This window comes from Peromyscus californicus, unplaced genomic scaffold (assembly GCF_007827085.1).
Source record: "Peromyscus californicus insignis strain IS unplaced genomic scaffold, ASM782708v3 Scaffold_8__1_contigs__length_139910024, whole genome shotgun sequence".
NCBI classification, from domain to species: Eukaryota; Metazoa; Chordata; class Mammalia; order Rodentia; family Cricetidae; genus Peromyscus; species Peromyscus californicus.
This window is the reverse complement of record NW_026294606.1, coordinates 48,823,036-48,848,301: the sequence shown is the minus strand read 5'-3', so window position 1 is coordinate 48,848,301 and position 25,266 is coordinate 48,823,036. Positions and strand designations below refer to the sequence as shown.

Genomic DNA, 25,266 nt, shown 5'->3' with positions numbered 1-25,266 from the left:
CAGAGGTTGGTAATAAGCGGTTTTTAAAGAGCCTAAAGATAGTCCAAGCTAATTTTGGCTACTGATCATTCATCTCTCCGTAATGGCAAAGTTCTGTCAGTCAGTCATTCTGAACAGTCTTCGACACAGATGTGGCTTTTCCAGGGGACGTGAGTTTACAGTAGGAAGGAGATATTACGCTTGCACCTCATAGGCTGAATATCCAGCGCGCGATGGTGCTTTACACTGCAGGGGAGGAGGGGTGGAACTCAGACGGGCCGCACAGGCCCCGCCCAGCCGCACTTGGCCCGCCTTCTCCCTCTCATTGGCTGAGATGCTCCACGCATCACGCTGGCGACCCCGGCGTGCCCTCCCGGCGGGGCGGGACGCTAGGCACTCGAGGCGGGGCGTGTGCGCACGCGCAGAGGAGCGGGTCTGGGTCCGGGCGGGGGAGGAAGGGGTGGTGTTCCCGGTTTCCCGGGTTACCTGAGGGGGCGGGGGTGAGAGCTCGCGCTGGCCGGGCAGCCGTGGCGAGTCGGGATTTTCTTGCACCGGTGAGAGCGTGCGGCGGACCACAGAGCAGAGGTAAAGGCGGCCGCGGGCTCCTTTGAGGGTCGGGGTCTCGACCTCAGCGGGGCATGGCGGGATTGTGGCGGGCTGCCCGGGCGGGGTCGCGCCGCGCTGAGGGAGCGGAGGGAACCGAGGGTGCTCGGAGCTCTGCCCGGCTGGCGCTCGCTTGCACTGGGAGCTCTGCACGGTTCCTGACTGAGGCGGTCCGGGGCCCCGCGGATTGTGGCGGTGACAGGCGCGGACCCCATACTAACTTTACTCGGCCGGCTGGAGCGGCAGACCGGTGCCCTCAGGGGGCGCTTCACCTCGGGGTGCGCTTGCCTGGGACCGCCCCTACTCAGCCAGCCGCCGGGTCCTCTTCAGCAGGTGACAGCCGGAGCTGACAGGTTCCGGGCGTCCCACTTCGGGCCGCCGGCCCATCTGTCATCTCCACCCTGGTGCATCTGAATCCCCGCTGTCCCTTTTCTGCCCGTGACACCTGCTGCGGGACTCCGCACACAACCCTCCGTGGTTCGCGCTCATCCCTGGAGTGGTGGCTGGCTGAGATGCTGATGTAAGGGGCACGACCCAGGGAAACCCCACGGCCACCTTGCGAAGGCCGAGGGTTCGTGATGGAGGGCTGGAGCTCAGGGAGTCAAGAAAAGTGCCCTCTTGCAATCCTCAGAGGGATAAACAAAACAGCAAAAACATTCTCGATGCTCAGCCTATCACACACAGCCAGTGACAGCTTGGTAGTTGATGGGGTGAGGAAAATTTTTAACGGTGTTGGCTCTTGTTGAATACACATTTGTGTTGAATTCTGGCCAGTGTTTCCTTTAGGATCGAATTCATTTTGCATTTTCTCTAGGGTTTGTTTAGCAGATTGATATGGCACACTGAATTGAGGTTTTTCTTCCAGAAGGTTGTTGGCTGGTCTGCCATTACATTTAACTTCCACACCTAGAAACCTTATACTAATGAAAATATTGATTCTTGGCTTCTTACTAATGTAGTTAATTAGTGGGCGATATCTGTTTTTCTAGAGCTTTGCAAGTAACTTTTCTGCTGATTGCTCTTTGCTGTCATCCACATCGATACATATAGATATTGAGAGAATTTAGGAGAGAACATAAGAGGAAAAATGACTTTCCGGCTTTAGTTTACATTAAGATACTTTGCAGACTATAAATTACATACATAACACGTGTGTTTAGTAAAGATCTGTTAAGCACCTATTGTGGGCCAGGCACTTTAATAAACAAACAAATGGAACATACATCCTCCTGGAAGAACCTCAGATCATAAATAAATAGACTATGCCTTGTCAGATGATGTTAAGGACTATAGAGAAAAAAACAGGGAAGAGAGAAGACAGGGAGCCAGAAATGGGTTGCAATTTGATTAGAGGTAGTTAGGAAAGGCCTGCTGGAGAAGTTGACATTTGATCAACCGGAAGGAAGGAGGGGGGTGATCCATGTTCTTCTCTGAGAGAAGGGTGTGCAGTGAGAAAGCCACTTGCATAAAGCCCTGAGGCAATAGTGTGGAGACTGGAGTGAGAGCTGGGGGCTTGTTTGGCTGTGTTGGAGCCAGCTAAGTAAGAGTTGTAGAGTACTGGCATATTAGAAGGGTGAGAGATCACATTGTGAAGGGCCTCATAAGCCTTTGTAAGGAGAGGAGTCCTCTTTTTGAGTGCAAAATGATATAATCAAACTTGATTTTTCAAAGGGGCCATACTACAGCTAGTTGGAAAATGCACCTCCTTTGAGGGAAGGTGTTAGCAGAACAGAGGCAGAGATGCCTTGTCAGGGGATATTGGCACAATGCTGTGTAGAAGTGACGTAGGAATTGGTGGCTGTGGTAAGAGTTTATTGATTTTTGAATAGCTTATGTGTAGAGATGTAGAGGACAGTAACAATTTTGTTGAGCAAGAATGATAGAATAGGGAGGTACTGAGAGTTTTATGAGAAGAATAGGCTTGGTTGGAAGGTTAGGTTTTAGGCAATAAAATGAAACATCCAAGTGAAAATTATTCATAGTAGGCATTAGTGACTTTGCATTGCAGAAACTTTTTATGTTGCCTTGACTATTCTAGAGGCTTAACAGTTTTTCCCATAAAAAGACAATTTTTATTTCATGCTCACTTATTTTTTCCTTCCAGTGTTGGGAATCAAAACTAGTACCTTGAGCCTGCTAGGAAAAAACTCTTACTGAGCCCTTCCTCTGGCTTCATACTCATTTTCTTTTTAGTTCTTTTGAACCAGCCTAGTCATTCATGTTGCCAAATGTAGCTTTGGTTTTATTTGCTTGGATTCAGTCCATGTGTTTGTTAGTTTTCATTGTAGAGAAACCCATGAAGTACAGAACTCCAGAGTGTCTTTATAGCCTGCTGCTATATTTAACTTGAGCACCTTCATCTGATTTCTCATTTTTTTCTGAATTATTTTTAGATGCCCGTTCAAAAAATTTAAGCCCCAGAAATGTTATTAAATGTGGCTCCTCTTGGCCATTTGTTAAATTACAATGTAAAAGACCTGAATCTTTTTTAATGCTTTTCTAATAAGTGAGTAACAAAGAGATTATCTTAATTCTTTTGTTTCATTACAGATGATTTGAAATAAATGGACCATCACATTCTAAATGGAGACTTTTTTTTTTAAAACATCAGAGTATAAAGTATTAGCCCAATATACTTTGATCTGTAAAACTTGATGGAGCATCTCTGTAGTCCCAGCTACTTGGGAGGCTGAAGCAGGAGGATCACACATTCAAGACCAGTCTGGACAGTTTAATAGCTTAGTGAGGCTGTGTCTCAAAAATGAGAAAATGAGGTTGAGGATGTGGCATGGTGGTAGAATGCTTGTCTGGCATGCACAGGGCACTGGGTTTAATCTCCAGTACTGTGAAAGAGAACATCAACAACACTTGTACCAGAAAACCTGTGACCCTCAGTCCTGAGGTCTGCACTTGATAATGAAGAACCAGAAAATGGCTATTATTTTATATCGAATTTTCAGCATATCTATCCTGAAAATATATAAAACTCTGTCAGATTAGTGAGTAATCATAAACTGATCTTGGAGTCAGCGAGGCAACTATCTTCTCATTGGTACTACGTTTTCATTGTTGTTACTCATCAGTGCTCTAGTGCTCTTAATTCCCTTGGCCTTGCTTATAGTAATTGAGAGAATTCTGATACATTTGGAAATTTTGAATGCTTACTAAGTCTAAGTGCTGGAAAAAATAGAATAAGGAAAAAAAAAGGTACCTAATAACATGAAATAGTAATGCTTAGAACCAACCATCGTAATTAGTAAAAAAAAAAGGAAATAAAATAATTTTCCAAAAGGCTAGTCATTATTCCATTCAGATATTAGTCTTTGAAACTTAAACCCACACAGTGGATGAGAAAATGAGAGCTTCTGTTTTAAATAAGTGGAAAAATTAGATGAACAGAATTCTGCACACACATAGACATGTTTATAAAACTGTTTCTACCAGTCTTTGAAAAGTAAAGAGCTGTTTATATAGTGGATTGCTACTTAGCAATTAAGGAATGTGCTATAGATCATACAACATAATTCTGCTGCATGTAGAGAGCCAGGTGTGTGTGTGTGTGTGTGTGTGTGTGTGTGTGTGTGTGTGTGTGTGTGTGTATACGCGTGCAAGCCTGGCTTTCTACATGTAGCACACACACACATTCACAATACAACCCACCAAAAACCCACTATGTACTTTGTAGTTCCATCTAGAAAATGTGCTCTTATCTGTAGTGGCAGAAAGCATATCAGTGGTGGATTGGGTATAGATAAGGTAAGGGGAGGAGGCACAGAAGGGAGGAATAACAAAGATGTACTAGGAAACTGCAGGGAGTGATAGACAGGTTTCACTATCTTGATTATGACCATAGTTTCATGGGTGTACACATATATTGAAACTGAACAAATTACATACTTTAAAGATGTACAGTGTGTTATATGTCATGCCAATTACACCTTCATAAGTGATATTTAAAAGCCCAAGCTTTAAAAGACAGAGGAATCTGAAATACATATTACCAAATGAAAGAAGCCAGTCTGAAAAAGTTGTGTGCTTAATTTTTCCAACTGTGAGACATTCTGGTAAAAGCAAAGCAAAACTTGGGAGACAGAAGATTAGAAGTTGAAGAAAGGGAAGAATAAATGGGCAGAGAGCACAGAGGATTTTTAGAACAGTACGATCCTACAGTGGTGGATATATGTCAACATACATTTGTCAAAACCTGTTTTATGTACATCTGTGGGCCTTAATGTAAACTTTGGCTTTGGAACTAGAATGATCTGTCAATGTAAGTTTGTTAGTGACAAATGTATCTGTGATGTGGAATGTTTATAGCCAGAGAGGCTGTGCATGTGTGGACACAGCTATGTATGATTTCTTTTTACCATTTGATTTTGAGGTAAACCTAAAACTGCTCTATTAAAGAAAGTTATATTTAAAGAGAGTAGAAGATTTTTGCCAGAAACTTGAAGAATTGCCATTTTGTTTGTTTGTGTGTTTGATTTGAGCCAAGATCTACCAGTATTGCCCAGGCTGCCTGGAATTTATGATCCTCCTTCCTTGAGTGCTGAAATGAAAGGTGTGCACCATCATGTCTGGCGAGAATTGCCTATTTTACATTTCAAAATTGAAGAATTAGGAGGTGAAGCTGAGAAATTGTACATTGAAATGTTTGACACTGATTCTCAGAAAAAGTATAAGCCAGATTGCCAAGTGCTTCATGATTCATGATCAGAAAAGAAAATATTGATTACTAAGACCTATCCAGTTTTTAAGAATAAGTCAATCATCTAACCTCATGCTCACTTTGCCAAAGATAGCATAATAGCATATTCTTTTTTTAATAGCACTTCAGTATGTATCGAATACACACCCAGTATTTTATTTAATCTTCAAAAAGCACCCCCTCAGGATTAGTTTCAGATGAGAGAAGTATCAGCAGTAGCAGTCCTAGTCTAAGAAATGGGATAAAGAAAAGAGAAATAAAAGCAGGCTTTGAAGAGTATAATCTAGGTGAATGGTGATGTGATTAGTTGTCAGTTTGAGGAATGTAGTTGTTTAATTTTCATCAAAACAAGTTGCAAGAATTAAAAAGATTAAATCTGATCATGTAAAAACATCTTTATTCAGTAAATATAGTATTTCAGATACTTTTGATATGTAGAGGAGACAATGTATGGAAGCTTGAACTGGGAGGTGTGATTGGCCAAAGGGGTGTGTGTGTGTGTGTGTGTGTGTGTGTGTGTGTGTGTGTGTGTGTGTATGTGTGTAGTTTTAAGGAGTGAAGTCAAAGATACTTGTGTGGATTGAGGAAAAGGGGCATCCTATAAGAGAAAGATGCTAATTTATTAAGTATAATATGAAAGGGGAGGGTGGGCCCAAGAGCAAAGGTTAAAAAAGGTTACTCAGAAGAAGAGTAGCAATATATCTTCCTGTTTGCAAAAGAAAACAAAATAAGGGAGTGAGTTGATGTGGAGCTGAAAATCCAGCATGTTGTCTCTTTCTCTATGAAACAAGGTTATTTGCTGAGACAGAAAGAAAAATGTGCATTGGGATATACTTAGGGAAAAAATTTAAGCCTAATATATTGGGATTTTTAATTTTTGTGGCTAATGAATCTGGAAAAAGAGCACTTGTGTGGAGAGGAAGAAATTTAAACAAGAACTAGTGACCTAATTACAGAATGGTGATGAATATTCTCCCAGGATTTGAAATCACAAATGTACAGAGGCTATCAGAATGGTTAAGTAGTTTTCTCTGTGACCTGCTTTGCTTAGGTAAAAAAGCAAGTGTGTTAAACTGAACCTTGATGAGATTGGAAGGAAAGATTTAATGAAGACCCTTGGGAAGAAGGGTGGTAAGACACCAAGGAATGGAAGGTGGCAGTGAGGTCACTGTGTGAAGGGATGAGCTCTTCACAATTAGAAGCCCCTACTTAATTAGGAAGAAAAGCCAAGCCAACTTGAGGTTGATACATGTGGATTGTGGAAAAGGTGAAGAATCTTAGTAAAAAAGAATTTATGAGTATAATTTATGGTAGTAATGGAATAGTAGAGATGGAAAAAAAGACATACATATATGAAAATCCAAAATTTCAAATTCTAGAGTTAGGTCAGTGTTAAGTGATAAGAGTCAAAATATAGCTACTGCTGCTGGGCAGCCAGTCTTAACAATAGTAATGCTACTGCTGGTCACTGTACATGCTTTTGGAAGTTTGTTTCACAACAGTCCTATAAGGTGCATGTTAGGATCAGTGATTTATATGTGAGGAAACTGGGGCTCATTGAGGCTAAGTAGCCTTCCCCAAGGTATACAACTAGGGAGTACTTGAGTCTGTGTAACTTGAAAGTCCTTGTGACCAACTATTAAACCATGTTAATCTTCTGCAAAGCAGGAGCCATGGGAAGCAAGGTAACTTAAGTCTAGTGTATTTAGGATTACTTGTTCTTATAGATGTTGAACCCCCAAAGATCAGCTCTTATGGAGAGCATTTGACATTGCTCATAGTAAATGGTAATGACATACTCAAAGCTTGGCCAGTATATGACAACTTTAAATCTAACCCTGAAAGTAGATAAAATGAAGCACTGTGCTTGGGAAGCCAGCTGAATGCTGACATTTCTCAGACTGAGATCTTGATGATGTAATGATCTTTATTGAGAAGAGGAGGTGAAGGTAGAGAAATATCTTAGCAACAGAAGTAGGGCTTGGAAAAGAAGTAAAGAATACAGGGAAGGGGCTGAGGGAATAACTCAGTGAAGTGTCCGCTTTGTATATGTGAGGACCTAATTTTGACCCCCAAAAGCCATGTAAAAATGGTGGCTCTGGTAGCATGCACTTAAAATACCAGCTCTGGGGAGGTAGAAGCAAGAGGATCCAGGGTTTTGCTAGCTGGTCAGTTTAACCTAATTGGTGAGCTCCAGGACTCTGCCTCAAACAAGATGGATGATGTTTCTGAGGATGACAATTGAGGTCATGCACATTAATACATGCGCTTACAAATAAAACATCACGCCGGGCGGTGGTGGCACACGCCTTTAATCCCAGCACTCGGGAGGCAGAGCCAGGCGGATCTCTGTGAGTTCCAGGCCAGCCTGGACTACCAAGTGAGTTCCAGGAAAGGCGCAAAGCTACACAGAGAAACCCTGTCTCGAAAAACCAAAAAAACAAAACAAAACAAAACAAAAAAAAACCAAATAAAACATCACAAAAAGTTTAAGGAGGACTTACCTAGTGGGGCTCAAAAACTCAAAGGTATAGGTGAGTAGGTAGGGCAATAAAACAGTTGATTGGCCAAATAGATGGTATTTTGAGAATGAAAGGGTGTCATTAATAGTTAGTCTTGGATAGACATAAGCCAGAACGAGGCTGGACAAATAGAGAGGTTATTTGGTCACACCAGTGTAGGTAAGCAGAGGAACATTGGAAAGGGGTAGACAGTGAGAATGAGTGCACCGAGTCTCTTATTAGATGGGCTTGAATGGTGCCAGCTTAAGATTCTATTCTCTAGTGCCATGGTACTGTCCTGAGACTTTCTGGCTCCATTTTATGTAAGAAAGTCTGGACTCATTTTTATATGAGAGTTTAGGAAGTCATTAAACATAATAGGTGGTAGTTGAAACCTCAGAAGTGACTGAGTTCATAAAAAGCACACACACACAAAATGAAATGAGGAGAGACTCCAGAGTCTCATCAACATGAGGAGTTGGCAGAGAAGAATCCAACCAAGGAGACTAGACAGTAGTCAGAGAAGGAAACCCACAAAATATAGAGGTGTGTGTATGAGTATATATGTGAACCTATAAATCAAAAGAGAAGAGAGGGTTAAGAACAGAATGATTATTGGTTATCATATGCTTCGTATTTCACAAAGAAGTCTGATCAGATAAGTACTTGGAACATGCTTGTTGGAATAGATTTGGCAATTAGAAGGTTATTGTTGCTCTTAGCCTAAGTAGTTTTGATAGAGGACTGTGAGCAAAAGCAGTGCTGCAGTGCACAGAGCAGAAGTGAAATGTGCTTCCATTATAGACTACTTTTGAGTAATCTTGAAAGAGGAGGCATCCATGGGATACTTTCTCTGTTTTAAATGCAAGCAGTGAAGAAGCTAATGGAGATGAGGTGTTAAAAACTAAGAAGGAGCTGGGAGAATGTCATCAGAAAGTGTTGATGTCATTGCAAAGGCAAAATTAAGAGGAAGGTATGTTTTGTTGTTTTGGGCTGTTTATTTGGGCTTATAAAATAAGACCCTATCTTATTTTGTAGCCCAGGCTAGCCTGAAACTTACTCTGTAGTCCAGGCTAACCTCAAACTCACAATCCTACTTGCTTAACCTCTTCTGTGCTGAGATTTACTGTACCTGGATTAGAAGGTATGGGTTTTTTGTTTGTTTGTTTTATTTTTCCTTTTCTTGTTTTACCTTTCTTTTTTTTATTCATTCGTGTCTTTCACATCATGCATTCTGATCCCACCCATCTCCCATCCCCTCGCATCCACCCTTTGCCCCTGCAACTTTCCCTCCCCCAAACAAAACAAACTAAAATTTAAGATAAAAAAGAAAAAAGAAGGGAAAATCTTGATAGGAAAACTGCAATGTGACACAGTGAGTCATGCAGTAAACCCCTTTTCCCATATATTTTTTACTTGCAGTTATTCATCTCAAAGAATCATTGGTTTAGCTGGGTGGTGCACGCCTTTAATCCCAGCACTTGGGAGGCAGAGGCAGGCAAACCTCTGAGCCAACCTGGTCTACAGAGAGAGTTCCAGGACAGGTTCCAAAGCTACATAGAGAAACCCTGTCTTGAAATAACAAAAAAAAAGTTAACTGTGTTTTTGTATTGGAAATATTTTTGATTAAGTATAATAATCTTTGTTTACTTACCACAAACAGAATTAAATCTGTATGCTTTTAAAAGTACTAGGAACTTTTAAAAAGCAATAATAACTTATTATTTTTCCTTTTCTTTAACATTGATCTAGTCAAATGTGATCTGCTGCAGCTTTTATTAGTTCTGTAGTTGTCTTTACTCCTTAGAAGAATAGTAGTCATAATTACATTCATTATATTAGAACAGCAGAGCTATTAAGTACATTGAGTTTGGGTGAGTGTGAAATTCAAACAATGGTAAGAACAGTTTCCTCTTTTTATCCAAATAACGTGGCCTCTTTGAAAGGGCAGCAAAACATATTTATCAGTTCATAAAATGCATTCATTGTTGTAACTTCTGGTTATTCATCCACTGAAGTGGGAAACACAGCATGGATAGTGCAAGGAGGTTGTACTGGTGTAACTTGTAGGGCAGCTATGTGTGTCCATCAGTTCCCTCATTACCCTGCTTTCTATATTTGCTTTTTGGACCTCACTGCATCTGGACTGCGTGTGTGTGTGTGTGTGTGTGTGTGTGTGTGTGTGTGTGTGTGAATTCTGCCTGGTTTTTTTTTTTTTTTTTTGGTTTTTCGAGACAGGGTTTCTCTGTGTAGCTTTGCGCCTTTCCTGGAACTCACTTGGTAGCCCAGGCTGGCCTCGAACTCACAGAGATCCACCTGGCTCTGCCTCCCAAGTGCTGGGATTAAAGGCGTGCGCCACCACCGCCCAGCTGTTTTTAAGACAGGTCTCTCAGTGGTCTGGAACTAGCTGATTAGGCCAAATTATTTTGGCAGTAGACCCCAGGGATCCACTTGACTCCACCTCCCCAGCACTGGGATTACATGCATGGACCACCAAGCACAGCTTTTTTTCCCCCCTACATGGGTTCTGAAGATCAAACTGAGGTCCTCATACTTGCAAAGGAAGCATTTTGCTAACCAGGTATTTTGCTAAGCTATCCCCATAGCCTGACCTGATGTTTTAAATGTGAATATGTAACACTAGTCTTAAAAGGTCTTATTAAATAAAAAAAAACATGGAGCCAGAAATTTGGGTTAAAGCCTTAGAGAGATAAGGGAACTATGGAAAGCCACGAGCTAACCTCACCTCACCAAGGAACATGACTTCCTGTCTACCCAGGCTTATATGCCTTGCTTTTCTGCCCTCTCATTGGCTCTTAGCCCAACTACCTAACTTCTTCTTCCTATACAGCTCTGTCACTGTCTGTCTGTACAGACCTCCAGGTCTCTATGGTTGGTACTGGGATTAAAGACGAGTGTCACTATACTTGGCTATGTTCCTGCTTGCTAAGGGATTAAGGGCGTGTGCTGCCTGACTTCTTTATTTACTTAAAATGGCTGGCCTTTCCCCCTGATCTCCAGGCAAGCTTTATTTATTAATGCACAAATAAAATATCACTACATTTCAGCACAAAGTATCACCACATGAGTACATGCATATGCTGGGGGTTGAACCCAGGGTCTTATGTATGCCAAACAAGGGCTCCGACACTGACCTATATCCTCAGTCTTGACTTGGAATTTCTTCTTTTGTTTGTTTTTGTTGTTGTTTTGTTTTTTGAGACAGGGTTTCTCTGTGTAGCTTTGGCTGTCCTGGATCTGTAGACCAGGCTGGCCTCGAACTTAGAGATCCTCCTGCCTTTGCCTCCCTAGTGCTGGACCTGTTTGTATTGGAATTTCTTAAAGATTAAAATTCTTTGTTGCTTTCAGAATTTCCTCTTAATGATGCTTTCAAACACAATAATGTTGATACTTATTCTTGTATTTTTTTCTGTTAGCTTTATTTAAATGTTTTGGAGAATATTTCTAAAGTTATTTGTTTCAAGTTACTGGCATAATCTTCTCCACTCCTTACATTTTATATTCATTATTTATGTGTGTCTGAAAGTGTGTCTGTGTGTAGTCATGGAGGTTAGATGACAACTTTCAGGAGTCTATTTTCTCCTTCCACCATGTAGGTCCTGGGGATTGCAAGCTCTTTTACCTACTGAACCATATCACTGGTTTATTTTTTAATTTATTTTATTTGTATGTATGTGAGCCTGAGTCAATGCAAGTGCAACACATATGTGATGGTACCCACAAGATCAGAATAGAATGTTCGATCCCCTGGAGCTGGAGTTGAAAGCGGTTGTGAACCTCCTCATATGGATGCTAGGAACTGAAACTGGGTCCTCTGCAAGAGCAGCAAGTGCTCTTAACTGCTAAGCCATCTTTCCAGCTCTACTCATTTTTTTTTTAAATTGAATACTAGCAATGTTGTTTTGACAAAACCTAGTCATCCACACTTATTTAGAAACATTTGAAATATGTAGTTATAATTATAAATGGATCTTCATGCTTGCTGCATTTTCTCATGGTGTACTGTCATGAAAGTTCACTGTCTAAAGGGACATTTAGATATGATCTAGTTTTTGTTTATTTTTCTGAATATAAGAATAATAGGGAGCAGGCTGGGTATAGTGGCATACACCTAGTACTGGGAACTTAAGAGGCTAGGTCAGGGGGATACTAAGTTTTGGAGTGACCTGGGCTGTATAGCTAGACACTGTTTCAAAACAAACTGACAAACCAACAGTTGATAAGTGTGTACGTGTGTGTGTGGGAGGGGAGTGTTCATAAAGATTTGAGGAGAAACAAAAGCTCAAACATATCTTTGTTTTCAGTCTGACATTCCTTCTATTATACTGTCAGCACCCTAAATATTTTAGTGTGTTTTAGGGATGTAATTCTATAGCCAAAATATGTATGGGTACCATAGGAACCTGTAGCAGTTGGCTCCCAGTATGTAATTTGTGTATGTTTATTTTTTCTTTATGTGTCTGTGTCTACATCATCATCATGTTATTATTATCATCATCATCATCATCATCATTATTATTATTTTGAGATGGTGTCTCACTAGCCCTGACTAGCCTGGAGTTCACTGAGTGTTAACTTGAGGCATTTCTCATGTTGTAGCCTTTTAAGTGCTAGGGATTACACATGTGCCACCATGTCCAGCTTACTGATTTTTTCAACATAGTGATAGAAACGAATTGTGATGTTCAGTTTGGTGGGAGAAAAAAAAAGTGTGGGTTAGACTTGAAAAGCCTTTTCTCAGAAAGTGTTTATTTCTTTTTGTTTTACTTCTCCTAGCTTCTGTGTTCACCTCCTCTAACTAGCCCTCTTCATGAATGGTTAGAGAGCAGTTGATTCAGCAACTACATCTTGATTTGACTCCACTCTTATCTTTCTTGGCATGAAATATAACAGGAAACACATTTTCCTATAATTACTGTACCAATTAAATTCATCTTTCTTTGAAAGGGTAGCTAATTGTATTGCCTGTACACATTACAGAAGAATAAGAGGAAACTAGTCCTGTCTAACCTTGCAAGGTGTAGTCTAGGTTAGCTTCAGTCTCATCATGGTCATCCTGTGTAGCCTCCCAAGAACTGACATTATAGGTTTGAACCTCCTACCTGGCTTGCAAGGTATCTTTAAAGCTTGTGAATGTTTAATATTTCTAGACCTTATTTTGTGGAATCTTTTGCATATGTCAGAAAAACATATAAAACTTGATCATTATGATATTGCTATAGAATTTTTTTTTTTGAGGAGGGTTTATATGAGCGAGAATTGTTGAAACCAAGGTTGGATAAAGCACAGGGACAAATAGCCAAACGAATGGAAACACGTGAAGTATGAACCAATGGCTGAGGGGCCCCCAACTGGATCAGGCCCTCTGAATGGATGAGACAGTTGATGGGCTTGATCTGTTTGGGAGGCACCCAGGCAGTGGGACTGGGTCCTGTGCTCATTGCATGAGTTGGCTGTTTGAAACCTGGGGCCTTTGCAAGGTCGCTTGGCTCGGCCTGGGAGGAGGGGACTGGACCTGCCTGGTCTGAGTCTACCAGGTTGATCTCAGTCCGCAGGGGAGGCTTTGCCCTGGAGGAGATGGAAATGGGGGGTGGGCTGGGGGGAAGGGGAGAGAGGCGGGAGGGGGGAGAACAAGGGAATCCGTGGCTGATATGTAGAACCGAATTGTATTATAAAATAAAATTTAAAAAATATAGAAATTATTTTTATTATTTTCATTTCACATTAGATTTAGGCTTCAAATTGATTTTAGTGTTTCTTCAACAAGTATGAAGAGCTATATGCCTATAATAAGAGGTTTTAGAACTTCTTTAAAAGCCTGTAGTTTTTAAATTATAATTTTTAACATAACATAAATGATATACCAACTTTTATTCCTAAAGTTTTTAAATATAGTCAACTTAGGAGTTTGTGTAGTACCTTTGCTAATACTTCACAGATTGCTATGAAAATTTCTTGGGTATTTTGCCTGCATATATATCTGTGTATGGCATGCATGTAGTGCTCAAAGAAGTCAGAAGAAGGTGTCAGATTCTCTGGAACCTGAGTTACAGATGGTTGTAAACTACCATGTAGGTACTAGGATTTGAACCCAAATCCTTTGGAAGAGCAACCAGTACTCTTAACCACTGTGTTGTCTCTCCATCCCCTTGGTGTCCCTTCTTAAGGAAGTGTAATGTAGTTTATAAAGAAAGAATACAATTGTATGATAAAGTATGATGAATGAAAATATAAAGGCATGTTTAAAAGAAATTAATAGTAATTTCCATGGTGAGAGCAACATGATAAAATCACGAAGCAGTGTGTAGGAGGTATATACCTTTGGGAAGGAATTATAGAGGAGGTGGTACTGAGTATAAGTTGTATAGAGAGATTAGAATGACTAAATGGTAGAGGATATTGCATACTCAGATCTAACAAAGGTACTGGGGTCTTACTCCCCATGAATTAGAATGTTGTTTGTAATTTCAAGGAATCTTAGTGACATTTTTTAAGCAGTTGTAAATATTTAGGTTGGATGGCCAACAGACCAGAGGTAGTTTGTTAAAGAGGAGATGAGGTCCCAGAGGTGCTTAGAAATAAGGCTAGAGAAGAGAGGCCAGATTCAGTGATGATGATAATAGCTAATAATTACTGATCTTCAGATTGCCAGGTACTTGTGTTCTACGTGAATCTTCTCATTTAATTTTAATATCCCTGCCTCACAAATAGCTCTTCTTAAAAGCTTGCTCACATAAGAAACAAGGGATCTCCTGGGAAGAAAAATGAGCTTACTTCAAATAAAGGCTATGTTCATTCATTCTGTAAACCCTTTACTGTAAGAAGGGCTCAGGAAGAGGAAGTCAAGTGCCTAGCATCTCAGAACTAGTGAGTAGTGGATCTAGAAGTGCAGCAGCAAACAACAATAGAGTTGTCAAAGCTTGAATGAAGCACTGGTTTGATTCCTCTTCTGAGCGACTGTCCATAAACTGGAATAGGAAGGAGAAGATGGTTTGTTGAGGGCAGTCAGTAGACTTCAGAAAGATTGGTGAGTCTGACTCCTGTCTCTGACACTTTGAAGCTCTGTGATCTTGGACAGCCTCCTAACCTTACTATACTTCTGTGTCCAATATGTGTAACAAATAAGGACACTCACAGTACTTATAAATGGGTATAGGAATTTGTAGTTGAAAGTTTTCTCCAGTACTGAGTTCCTCCGGTCCCACCCAGCCCTGCAGTCCCTCAGCCACTTATAAAATAATCATTCAGAGGCTTAATATTATTTACAAACTGTATGGCCTATGGCAGGCCTCTTGCTAGCTAGCTCTTGTATCTTAAATTAACCCATGTCTATGTTTTACCATGTGTTCTATGGCTTTACTGGTCTGCTGGCATGTTGCTCCTTGGGCAGCAGGCTGGTGGGTGTATCTCCAGACCCTGCCTTTCTCTTTCCTGTCTTTTTCCTTGGATTTCCTACCTGCCTTTAAGCTGCCTTGCCATAGACCAAAGCAGCTTATTTATTAACCAATAGGAGCAACATATATTCACAATGTATGACATCCCCCAGCACTTCCCCTTTTCTTCCAATCAAAAAGGAAGGTTTTAGCTTCAATATAGTAAAATTATATATAGCAAACAGTTATCAAGCATGAATTATAGTTACAATAACTAGTCTATTTGTATTTGGCATAATTAAAGAAAATATTTTATCATCCTATATTTTTGAGTCTAAAGTTTCATATCTAATTTATCTTTTATCATAACCAAGGAAAATTATAATTATAACTATCTAGTCTTCAACTACATCAAAGACCCCAGAAGGATATAATATTACCTAAGTAAACAGGAAGAGCATTGTCAGCAATTTCCAAAAATCTAGAATGACAGAGGTAGCTGGCTGCCTGGACAGTCATCCAAAGTTTCTCTGTAATATTGGGGCATCCGTCTTCAGCCTATAGCCCTAGAGTTTTTTAGTCACTTCTTCCTGTGTTCTGTGGAACATCTGGCAGTCTCCTCTGTGAAGGAGGAACCTGAAGGACCATCTCACCTTGTTTTGGCAAGGTTTAGTGGTCATTTTTACATGGGTCCTGCATGTCCAGTGCCCACATGAGATATGAAGTAGGAAGCTGTTTTTTGGCTCTGTTTTTGAATCTCTTATTAAGTTCTCAGGTTTTCGGTAGAAATTCGAGCCAACACATTGGGCAGCCAAATGTAGCTGTAAGTTTTCTCAGGTTCTGCCCGGCCCTGAGGTCTCGCATTCCTCTGGTCCCACCTGGCCCCGTGGTCCCTCAGCCACTTATAAAATAATCATTCAGAGGCTTAATATTATTTACAAACTGTATGGCCTGTGACAGGCCTTTTGCTAGCTAGCACTTAAATTAACCAATTTCTATTAATCTATGTTTTGCCACATGTTCCTAGGCTTTACTGGTATGATGGCATGTTGCTCCTTGGGTGGCAGGCTGGTGTCTCTCCAGACCCCACCTTTCTCTTTCCTGTTTCTCTCCTTGGATTTCCCACCTACCTCTAAGCTGCCTTGCCATAGGCCAAAGCAGCTTATTTATTAACCAATGGGAACAACATATATTCACAGCATACAGAAAGATACCCCCCAGCAGAAATTAAACCAGTACAGTATACTTACATAAGCATCAGTCATTGCAAGTGTTAGCTAGTTCCTAATGTCATTACTATTATTTTGTAAAAATCTGAAGATTTGTCTTGAGGTCAACTGAAATAATCAGTGTAAAATTCCTATCATATTCCTTTCAGCATGCCAGAAGAGAATTGCTTGGGTGGGCCTTCATAGTTCCATTTTGTATAGCCTCACTAAAAACATCTTTATTTTATTTTATTTATTATATTATATTTTTCAAGGAACCATTTCTCTGTATAGCCCTTACTGTCCTGGAACTCACTCTGTAGACCAGACTGGCCTCAGACTCACAGAGATCCATCTGCCTCTGCATCCTGTGTGGAGTGCTGGGATCAAAGGCATGTGCCACCATATCTTGGTTTCTAAAAACATCTTTTATGGGACTGAGGGTCAAACACTGATTTTACCTGAGAGATCTGGTTGCCTAATTCATTTGTTTTAGGAAAACAAACTACTTGTTGAAGGGTTTAAGTCTGTTGCATTTTGGTGTGGCTTCCTCTGAATTTCCATTAGAATTCTACCTTGCTGCCATGGCCTGGGCTTCATTTATTTCCTGACCAGCTTTGTCATATGAGAGCCCAGAGTGGCCATTTCTTCTTAGACCAATCATAAGTTTTAAGGCCCTTGAAATAGAGTGGGTCAACTAGGACTTTATGAGCTTAAAGAGATGGGGGGAAATTGTCAGTATTAGTTGACTCCCTGAAATATGGAAGGAAAAAGAAATTGGGGACTGTTGCTTTCTTAGATTTCTGCCCTCTCCATAAACATTATTCTAAATATATTTATTTTGAGTGTTCTTTATTTGAACAGCCCACACAGTTTCACATAAACTGAAAATATTTCATTAAACACACTTTTCTACTTTGACACAATACACAATACAGAATAAATGTAGGAGCACCACCACCATTTATTAACCGTTTCACTACTTGAGGATTATCATAGCTCCACATTTGTAGTGTGGAACATCTAGGTCACAGCCAACTTTTCCAAAGCTCTGTGATGCTGAAATTCCAGTAACAACTCTTGTTAAGATATAAATTTGTTCTAGGAGGAGTAGCATCCTCCCAGGTCATTTACTTGTTTGTATAAAAGAAAAACAAGAAAACATAAGGGAAGTGATACCAAGTATGCATATTTTTCTTCATATAGTAAAGTTTTGTCATCCAGTGGACAGCCCTGCCTGTGATTTGAGTGAAATAATTGAGGCTATCATTCTTGAACTGCCTTAGTTCTTGGCTACTATCTGATATGTTTCCCATATCTGTAACTTTTATCCCTCTTTCCTTTGGTACCAGATAATGATGTGATGCTTCTTGCCCTCTGCCTTTAGCCTGGCCTCTTTACCTGTACTGTAACCTAATGATCACTTACTTTGTCTGACTTTTGTCCTTCATTCATTCCTTCTCTTGCTGCTATCTTGGATGGTTTTTCCCTTTAGACACATTGGTATGCCAACAAATTGGCTCTTTGGAGAGAAAAGAAAACAAACAAGCAAGACCCTGATACGAACCAGTGAGATAACCTTACGTGGAAATTCTGGTGACTTTGAGTTCAATCTCCAGAGCTCATGTGAAGGTAGAAAGAGAGAACTAACTTCATAAAGTTGTCCTCTCACTTTCACACACATGTCCCCACCTGCTTTCATTTATGCACATGCACAATGATTAAACAAAAATTTAGAGACCTTGTATAGCATTTGTCCTTTTTCATGGTGTTAATACTCTTACTATGATTGAATTGTTTGGGAGAAGGGCCAGGCAGAGCCAGTCAGAGATATCTAAGTGTACTTCCATGCCTGTTTCTTTCTTTCTTTCTTTCTTTCTTTCTTTCTTTCTTTCTTTCTTTCTTTCTTTCTTTCTTTCTTTCTTTCTTTCTTTCTTCCTTCCTTCCTTCCTTCCTTCCTTCCTTCCTTCCTTCCTTCCTTCCTTCCTTCTTTCTTTCTTTCTTTCTTTCTTTCTTTTTGAGACAGGGTTTCTCTGTGTAGCTTTGCGCCTTTCCTGGCTCTTGCTCTGTAGACCAGGCTGGCCTCGAACTCACAAAGATCCGCCTGACTCTGCCTCCTGAGTGCTGGGATTAAAGGCATGCGCCACCACTGCCCGGCCTGTTTCTTTCTTAGAACCTAAAAATATGACTGGGTTCTCAACAGTTCTAAAACAAAATAAGAACTAAATGTTTTAAAAAATATAACAAAAACCTTTCTTGACCTGTGGCTTTTCTCTGTAACATCCTATTTTTCCTTCTTTGTTTGTCTTGTTTTTTCAAAAGACTAATATGAATTTACACTATTTCCTTATTCCACCATGTTTTGGAATCTGTGGGTAGAGTTGGCATGGCTGTTTTAAGAAGTTCGGGGATTGCAATGTATGGCATAGTGAATTTAGTCTTCATTGTTACTGCAAAGAAGTTCATCAGTGGCCTAATGGACAGAGTCGTAGCTCACTTACCAGATGACCAGGTGTGTTTTTGCCTTGGCAGTAGTCGTTCTGCACATATACCTCAGCTCTTCTGCTATATGATGTCCATGTGACAACACCAGCAGTTCAGTCAGCCATTTAGAAAGTTGTTCTGACTCTCCTTCTTTCTTCCCAATCTAATGTATCGTCAGAATTATGCTCATGTAATTCCTAAATAGAAATCTATTAAAATTATACTCTTCTACTATTGCTTAGGAAAAAAGGTCTCACCTTTTCCTTGAAATATTACAGCAGTATCTAAATTGGTTTACATGATGCTAGATTTTTTTCTTGAAATCTTGCTTCCACTTTTCTACAAGAATATCTATCTGCTCAACATTAGCTACTCTTACATTTAAAATTAGTCCTGGGCTTTCTATCACCTGTGTCATAGCTGTCAGGCCTATTCATCAGAATCTCTATTTAAATATGGTGATGTTGGGCCTTCTTCAGTTTAGGAGCTCAGTCTTTGAAGGTGGAAACATGGTAACGTCTGTAGATGATTCTAAGACCCACTAGCCAATAGATTGAATTCTTGGTATAATGTCAAAATTCTCTGGTTTTCACCTACCATTCCATCCTCATTTTTCCTGTATTTTATATTATAGTTACAATACCAAACTTAGTGTAATGTCCTCAGTGACTGAACTTGAACTGTCCTTTCTGTGTGTAATACTTCTTTCCTCATTTTCTCCTCATTTGTCCATCTTCTACGTAAAGATCCTTTAGCTTATTAAAGATTACCTCTCTCAGGAAGTTTCCTGGTCTCAAATTTGGGTCAGGTGCCCTTAAGAATATGAAGGGTCCTCTTTTCTGGCTTTCCTTTGTCACTGTATTGTGAGCTTCTTAAGACTGAGACTTGTGTGTGTGTGTGTGTGTGTGTGTGTGTGTGTGTGTGTGTGTGTGTGTGTGTTTTGTATTCCTTTGTACATGTTTAAAAAATTACCCTTATTTATTTATTTGTAAATGTTGGCGATGTGCATCCCATGGCACATGCATACAGATCAGAGCACAACTTGCTGGAGTCAGTTCCTTCCTTCCCCCTCGTGAGTTCCTGGAATTGAACTTAGGTCACTAGACTTGGTGGCTAGCACCTTTACCTACTGAGCCATTTTGCTGACCCAGTGTTTTGTATTCTTAATCCAGTACCAACTAGATCTTCTTTAATTATAAGTAGGAAGAACATGGAACCAGGCTGGTGCGTTAAATTAGTTCTTGTCAATGACCAATACTTGAGAGAAACAATTTAAAAGGAGAAAAGATTAATTTGGGTTTGTGGTTTCAGAGGTTTCAGTTGATGGGGATCTGGTCTTGTTGCTTTGTTCCTGAAACAAGGCAGAAAATCATGGTGGCAGTACCATGTCAGATAAAGGCTACTTACTTCATGGTTACTAGGAAGTAGAGGTAACAGGAAAGTATCAGAGCCAAGATATTCCCTTTAGGGTTATATCCCTAGCAACCCACTTCCTCCAGCTAGCTCTGCCTTCCACAGTTTTACTACCTCCTGAGAGTCTGTTGAATCTTGAATCTATCAGTGAATTAAACCAGTGATTGGGTCAGAGTCCTCCAGATCCAATTGTCTCTGGAAAAAATCATCAGATATGCTAAGAGGTAAGCCTTACTGGTCTCCTGGCCATCTCCCAATCCAATCAAATTGACAAGATTAACCACCATAGCTGGGATACAGCAAATTTTGGTATGTAGTCACAGGGACTGGAGACATGACTCAGCAGGTAGAAACATTTACCACAAGAGCCTGGTGACCTGAATTCTATCCCTAGAACCCTCCTAAAGGTAGAAAGAGAACTGACTCTACAGAATTGTGCTCGGATTTCTACATGTGTGCTGTGGCATGTGTTTGAATAAGAATGGTCCCATAGGCTCATATTTGAATACTTGGTTCTTGATTGGTGAAACTGTTTGGAAATGACTGGAGGTGTGGCCTTGATGGAGGAGATGCATCACCTGGGGTGGGCTTGGAGGTTTCAGAAACCCACACCGTTAGTGTTCTCTCTGCCTCCTGTTTGTTGGTCAGATGTAAGTAAGCTGTTAGCTACTGCTCCAGGGCCCTGCCTGCCTGCTGCCTGCCTGCCTTGCTGCTGCTGCTGCTGCTGTACTCCCTGTCACGATGGTCATCAGCTCACCCTCTGAAACTGTGAGCCCCAATAAACTCTTCTGTCATGGTGTCTCTTCACAGCAATAGAAAAGTAACTAAGACATAATCTTCACATGCAATAATAATAAAATTGAAATTAAAAACTATAAAGTTTGTAAGGTGTAAACAAATAAGGTGGTAATACATAAGGTAGATAAGGTGCCATGGCTACAGACTCTGGAAACAAAAGTGGTCATATAGCAGTCATAGTGTTTTTATGGAACAGCTGTAAATATGTAAAGGAAAAAGAGAGAGAGAAATAAATTAGGCAAATGGGCTGATTTTAAAATAGCATGTGTAAAAGGAGGAAAGAAGGATATGAAGCCAAATAATACACACAAGACACAAAAGAGAAACACATCCCAATAGAATAAAGAACTGAGATTTTGAAACAAGTTAATCTGGCCTTTTTACTTTGTAAAAAAGAGAATGAAAATTACAAATAAATTGTTGTTAACACACTGACCCTGTAATTGGATTCAAAGAAGAAACCAAAGCTCTCAGCTTCTGTTCTTTGTCTTCTCTGACACAGAGAGAATAAATGACCTCTGTGCAGACTAATGAAGATAAAAGTAAGAAATGTAATAAGAGAAAATTGAAGCCCAAGGCGAGGGAGGAGATCTAGAACTTGGGCTAATCTAAATGAATTCACACCTCAGGGTCAGATTCCAAGCAGATCTGAGGAATTGTAATACTCAAGAAAACTTGTAAGCAGCTGTAGAAGTGGAATGTTGCAAAATTTAAGAGAATGTAGGTTCCATAGATTTTAGTGAACTTGACATTACCCCCACAAAATTCTAGAGATGACTTTAAAATATTGGTAGATATTTACACATGGGAAAGGTAAGTAGTTTGCATGGGTTCTCTAAGAAATCATTCCAGATAGTGAGCTCACCCCGCCCCCTTTGACGGCAGATAAAGTTGCAGCTGTAATGTATCTAGATTTCTGTGGGAAATTAGCTGAGCCGCTGTTGCACTGTTCACTGGTGATGTGGCCTGCACCTACTCTGACTCACACAAACTCACTCCGTATAGTCTCGAATGGCTCCTTGTTCCGTTTCCTGCCTGCTTTATTTTCTAGATTGTAGAATAATGTGTGATCAAGACTGTTTGCCAACACACTCAAGGTAGTTTTTTGGATTTTAAGTATTTTGAAACATTTAAAGATCATTTTTATTTTTTTAAAAAAACTTTGTCATTAAAAATAATCTCCTATAGCCAATAAAGAAACATTTCCTCATGTCTTCCTGGTAAAGACTACAGAGAACAGAAAGCTGAACAGAAGCATCTGTTGCTCTCAGAAGCAGAAAATTTCCTTAGCACCCTGGAAGTAGCCTTTACTGTATTATACCCAGAAGAATTTCATTTCATTTAAAGAATTCAAACAAAACAAGGAATTCAAGAAGATGAAATCTGGTGGGAATTCATCATTATTTGGTTTTGGGGTTTTGATTTTTCCTGTATGTTCAAATACTATCCACCCTGACAGGAGAGTAATTGGTTGGCTGTCTGTAGGAACCTTGAGTTATATGTGAGTGGTATCCCATCATTTCCTAGTTTCTGTTTAGCAGATACTTGTCTCATTCTCCTGTGTGGTTAATTTGTGTTTTATGTGGAGGTAGGAGTTGGAAAAGGAAGAGCAGAGTGTTGTGATGACTAAGGTACAGCTCTATATTCCAGGATTTTCTTCAAGACTCAAGTCTTGGAGTTAGGCATTTCTTTCTTTTTTTTAATTTTAATTTTTTATTAGTTAAGAATTTTATGCTTGCATATATTGTTTAGATCAAGTCCACATCTCATTCCCTCCCTCCAGTTACTCCCTTATTCCCACCACCACTGTTCTCTCCCAATTTCATGTATTCTATTTCTCTCTCTCTTTTTTTTTTTTAACTCACAGAGTCCACTTAGTGTTGCCAGTATGCATAGGTGTAGGGCCATGCACTGGAGCATGCTGAATCTCTCAGGTACCACATCCCTGAAGAAAAGTGGCTCTCCTTTTTCTAGCAGTCATTAGTTGTCAATAGCTCCTCAGGGTGGAACTTCCTGACCACTTCCTCCCTTCATTCCGGGTTTTTGTCTGTCTTGTTCTTGTACAGGTCTTGAGTCACTGTCTATGTCTCTGTGCAGCTTCCCTGTTGTATCAAGGGAAATACCATTTGGCTCTAGTCATCTTGCTTCTTGTTCTTACAATCTATCTCCTCTTCCTCCATCCCTGAGCCTTAGGAGGAGAGGGTGTGTGGTATAGATGTCCCATGCAGATCTGAGCACTCTACAATCTCTTATTCTCTACATATTGAGCAGTTCTGGGTCTCTGTGTTAAATTGCTATCTGCTACAAAAAAGAAGCTTCTCTGGTCAGGGTCGAGAGATACACTAATCTATTGTTATAACAGTAAGGCTTTAGGAATTGGTGCTACCTGTATGAGATCCTCTGCCCCATTCTCAGCGTGGGTGGTGGGGCTGGGGTTGCCCACTGGGTAGCACTACTTGTATAAGGTGTGGGGCTCTGCCCTGTTCTCAGGTGGCAGGCTATTAGGGTCAGTAGGTGGGTGGGTGGGTGGGGCTACCTGTGAGGTGGTTCTAAGAGGTTCTTAACTGGCTAGGTCTTTTTCTTTAAGTGTGCTCTTGAGATCACAAATAATTTGTTGCCTGTTACATATATCATATACAAACACTGGCTACTGGTATTTTGTCAGAACTTTATTAACATTATTTGTGGTTTTTTTATTGCTACTAATATATTTGTATCTTTTTCTTATAGGTGAAGCCTTTTGCTGAGACAATTTTCTGTAGTTCATGAACCAAAATAATACATACACTGAATGTTACAGAAGTGTTGAAAGACTGGTAAGTAACATAATATGAACAGTCAGAAGACTTGGGTCAAGGTTAAATTTTGGAGCTACATAGTAAACAATTAGATTCTCTACAGAAAAGGTGTATATATAAATTGCGTAGTTAATATTTTTATAGCTATAAACCTGTGTAACCTGTAAAGTCATGCATGATAATGATAAGTACTAGCTAGTGTGGTGTAGCTTTCCTGTGCTGTGAATCTTGGTTTCTTTACACACACATATGCACATTCGCAAACTCACTTGAACATCATGAATGCTAACATTTACTAATTCTGAGTGTTGGCTCATGTTCTGTACCCTTTTTAAACATTGTATCTTTTTGGGGGTGGGGTTTGAGACAGAGTTTCTCTGTGTAGTTTTGGTGCCTGTCCTGAATCTTGCTCTATAGACCAGCAGGCTGGCCTTGAACTCACAGAAATCCACCTGAGTGCTGGGATTAAAGGCATGTGCCACCACTGCCTGGCGTGTATGTGTCTTTTTTGTGTATGTGCTCACATCATGTATTCTGTATACTTTTCTGAGTATGTAAAGTATTAGAAAAAATTTAAGGAAAATATATGCGTATCTGTTCAGTGGATATTCAGAATGGCTGGAAAATATTCAAGTATATTCAACATTTATTCTAGGAGTAATGAACAAAATAGAAATACCCTCTAGTGACCTACTAGTGTTGTGTTCCATTTGTGCTAATGCAGTTAGGATGTAACTGTTGTATGAATATTGCATAGGAGAATTCAGAACTTTGACAATGTGTAGATAATGGTAATTTGTTGCCCAGCATAGTAACTGTAGTCAGTGATGATATATTATATTCTTTAAAAATGTAAAACAGCCGGGCGGTGGTGGCGCACGCCTTTAATCCCAGCACTCGGGAGGCAGAGCCAGGCGGATCTCTGTGAGTTCGAGGCCAGCCTGGACTACCAAGTGAGTTCCAGGAAAGGCGCAAAGCTACACAGAGAAACCCTGTCTCGAAAAACCAAAAAAAAAAAAAAAAAAAAAAAAAATGTAAAACAGGCCAGGTGGTGGTGGTGCACACCTTTAATCCCAGCACTCAAGAGGCAGAGACAGGTGGAACTCTTGAGTTCCAGGACAGGCAGGGCTACAGAGAAACCCTGTTGGGGGTGGGGGTAGAAGGAGGAGGGAGGAAAGTAAAACAGTGGACCTTGGTGTTCTCATTGTAGCATAACTGTGTAAAATAATAAATTTGTTAATTAACTTGATTTAACCATTCCACAGTGTATATAGATATGTATGTTTTTAAAACATTGTGTTGTGTACAATAAATGAAATTTTGTCGGTTTGAAAAAATAAAGAGTAAGAGCTCATGTGAAAAGGTTTTGTTTTTGTTTTT

At 40.1% G+C, this 25,266-nt stretch overlaps 1 protein-coding gene across 4 annotated transcripts in view; it reads left to right on the top strand.

The window, feature by feature from the left end:
- Window positions 1–433: 433 nt before the first annotated feature.
- The window catches only part of Lyst (lysosomal trafficking regulator), a 158,115-nt gene continuing 133,282 nt past the window's right edge, over window positions 434–25,266 (top strand). For 2 of the 4 annotated variants that reach the window (XM_052726905.1, XM_052726902.1), the window contains exons 1-2: window positions 434–564; window positions 23,819–23,904. The gene's annotated coding sequence lies outside the window, so the exon portion shown is untranslated. Of the gene's footprint in view, window positions 565–741; window positions 1,293–20,953; window positions 21,081–23,818; window positions 23,905–25,266 lie in introns of those variants that run through there. The other 2 variants (XM_052726904.1, XM_052726903.1) reach the window with 2 other exon arrangements.